This window comes from Schistocerca serialis, chromosome 1 (genome assembly GCF_023864345.2).
Source record: "Schistocerca serialis cubense isolate TAMUIC-IGC-003099 chromosome 1, iqSchSeri2.2, whole genome shotgun sequence".
NCBI classification, from domain to species: domain Eukaryota; kingdom Metazoa; phylum Arthropoda; class Insecta; order Orthoptera; family Acrididae; genus Schistocerca; species Schistocerca serialis.
Window position 1 is genome coordinate 624,725,847 of NC_064638.1, and position 3,451 is coordinate 624,729,297.

Genomic DNA, 3,451 nt, shown 5'->3' on the forward strand with positions numbered 1-3,451 from the left:
GTTTAAAACTTTTTTATTACAATCTCTTATACAGACTTGCATTTCTGCGTCTTTTATGCACTAGTATTGCTCTTGTCCATAGTCTGTGTTTTCTTCAGTGTCACAGCAGCCCAGTGCTTGCCTCCTCCTTTTATTTCTTACTTCTTTTGTCTATCGCTGAGCAGCTAACTCTGCTTCACGTACATGAAGCTCATCCAGTTCCCGCAGACCTTAAGCTGCGTTCTGTCCAAATCTTGCCCCTAACTTCTCCGTAACCTTACGGCTTTCATAGTTCCCATCATTTAAATTTATGACAGCATCATCAGACACTGCTAACTTTAGAGTCATAAGGCTAACAAATACATTTTAGACACACGACACCACACAACGTTATTGAAGGACTCATTAACATTCTGGGTCTTCCCATATTAACACTTCTTTACTAGCTCAGGATTTGCCAAATCTCTGTAAATAGGTTTGATTGCCTCCATTACTGCCAAAAGAAGAGAATGTTTATGTGTAAAATTCGTGCAGGGTGCCAGAAAATTCAGCTTGCCAATATTTACACCAAGTTTTGGTAGATGTGGACACAAAGCATGACATGGCTTTTCATCGGTTAATACTCGATGAAAGAAAGTGCTCCACACAGCTCTTTTCATCTTCTCTAAATCGTCACAGTTACTTTTACGCTTAGTCATTTTATTTACGGGTAAAAAGCAATAGAAGTTAGGTTACTACAAAAATAGCCGACAATCACACTACTTTCAACGAAAATTAGTATCAAAAACAAAGGACTGATCTGTTTATTCGTAATGCCAACTTCTGAGACGAAGCAGTAGGCACAAAAGCAATTCACAGCCTTCTAGATTGTGTTGTTCCCAAGATATGACTGGTCAACTGTGGCAGTATATGCATAGCCGCGAAATTTGACAGTCACGTGTCAACATTCAAAATTTTTACTTGAAGGTCTCACAATTGTCTGATTTTAATGTATTGTATACGAAAATGTTCAGAAATGTCCAAAGTGCATTATGGAGTAGAAAACAGAAAATCTCAAATTCAACAAATTTCACGTAGAATGTCCCCTGAAAAAAATATGTACGCTACGGCAACGAAACAGTGATGACAGTTTTAAAATCAAAAGAAATAACAGTTTATAGGAGTTATCAGTTAGATTCAATCAAAACAGCTTGGCTCTTTCCCGAGTTTAGTGTCGATGGTTTATTGTTTTCCTCGATCACAGAAAATCATTAGTTCTCGTAGTTCAGAAGCTATCTGCTGTCTTTCAAGGCCTTTTTCTTTTTTTGCCAGTTATGACATTGATGTTTCTCGATAGCTTAAGACTTGCTCCATCCTCGCTTTTGAAACAGGCTAGACACAGCAGTTGAGACATTTTGCAGAGTTTCTGTCAACTCCATCTCGGTGTTATTTTTTTCCATTGTAGTGTCCTACAGAAGAGATTTACTTCTGCGTCGAGGAGAACAGTTTTCTATATAATACAGCGGCATCACGCTAAACACTATTCAGTTGTTGTATTGGCATCGATTTTTAAGTCGTTCTGAGTACTATATATGTTTAACAGCCATTATTTTTTATTGAACCTAGTCCTAGATTTTTTTAGGTTTCAGTTCTGTAACTGCCATTATGAGACTATGGTTGAGCTAGAAGCATACCCGTGGCCTTTGTGGTGAAGAGACAGTTGGCCATAAGATCATGTGAGTAAGTAAATAGAAGTTGCGCAACGTATAATCATATTAGACATCAGAATTTAGAGGTAAATGAAATGAAAGGATCGTATGGCATTGTTGGCTGGGAGGCCCCATTCCGGGGTGTTCGGCCGCCGTATTGCAAGTCCTTTTTCGTTGACGCCCCTTCGGTGACTTGCGAGTCAGTGATGATGAAAATGGTGATGAAGAATAAACAACACTCAGTCCCCTGCCAGGAATCTAACCTTGGCCCCTGGCGTGGTAGGCGGTAACGCTACCGCTACGCTACGGAGGCGGACTGAATTTAGAGGTGTGGCACATTTGTACACGAAATATGGGTACCATGTCTGACAAAGATATAATGAGTATGGTTTCCTCTAGCCATGGAACGAGACAAAAGGTCACATTAAAGCCCTGTTTATTGCCAAAACGCACGGACTTAACTTCCAACATAAACAAACAATAAAAGTCATTATTAAAGGCAGAATTGTTCAAATGGATTATTAAACGTACACAATAATACCTTGACACCGTCAGGTAACAAAGGAAAGTAAATGATGATAATGAAGTACAATTACCTATGTTATGTAAACCGACATTGATTGCTGAATTAGCGAACAGATTAAAAGAAAGACCTAGAAAAATACATGTGAGCACCAGCACCCTTGCCGAAGAGCATGTTGAGTTCAGCTACCTGAATGTATGATTTAATTTAGAAAAAAGCCTGTAACTAGAAACAAACGATTTCGCGTCCGCCTCTTCACGTCGTGTGCAAATGCTGCATATGCGCACTATCGTTCTAAAACTCAGATGTAGAGAACGGCTGAAGTGCCAGCTGAAAGTTCGGTCCTAGCATCTCTGATAGGCTCTGGGACAGCGTCTCAGAATTACCATCAGCTATAGCAGGGGTCTCCAAACTACCTCTGTTCATCCGGCCCGCCGACGGTACTTAGATTTCTTTCAGAAAATGTTTCGAACACAAGATGAGATACAGTATCAATTTAAATATTATGTTTAGAGTACAAGGAGATGTTCAAAAGTGCGGAGACCTCCTGGTTGCTATGTGCTTTACGTTTACTATATTCAACTATCAGTACTCAGGATGATTTTTCACTCTTCAGCGGAGTGTGCGCTGATATGAAACTTCCTGTCGGATTAAAACTGTGTGCTGTGAGGGTGGGGCGTGAGTCGTGCTTGGGTAGCTCAGTTGGTAGAGCACTTGCCCGCAAAAGGCAAAGGTCCCGAGTTCGAGTCTCGGTCCAGCACACAGTTTTAATCTACCAGGAAGTTTCATATCAGCTCACACTCCGCTGCAGAGTGAAAATCTCTTTCTGGGAACATCCCCTAGGCTGTGGCTAACCATGTCTCTGCAATATCCTTTCTTTCAGGAGTGCTAGTCTTGCTTGGTTCGCAGGAGAGCTTCTGTAAAGTTTGAAGGTAGGAGACGAGGTACTGGCGGAAGTAGAGCTGTGAGGGCGAGGCGTGAGTCGTACTTGGGTAGCTCAGTTGGTAGAGCACTTGCCCCGCGAAAGGCAGTGTTCCCGAGTTCGAGTCTCGGTCCGGCATGCAGTTTTAATCTGCCAGGAAGTTCCATATCAGCACTCAGTTGGAAGATGTGCAAATTTCGGGCTCTCTGTTCATGCATTGCATCATGTACCAACAAGTAATCTGTGGGAAAGACGAAGATATATTTTATTTCGTTTTTAAAGCACTCTTTTCTACTGACAACTTTATTCGGGAACAAACACTCATTCACCGACGGTTCC

At 41.3% G+C, this 3,451-nt stretch overlaps 1 non-coding gene across 1 annotated transcript; it reads left to right on the forward strand.

Moving 5' to 3' along the window:
• The first annotated feature begins 2,876 nt into the window (after window positions 1-2,876).
• Trnal-caa (transfer RNA leucine (anticodon CAA)) lies at window positions 2,877-2,951 on the forward strand. The gene has a single exon. It is a non-coding gene; the product is annotated as a tRNA-Leu (tRNA).
• The last annotated feature ends 500 nt before the right edge of the window (window positions 2,952-3,451 follow it).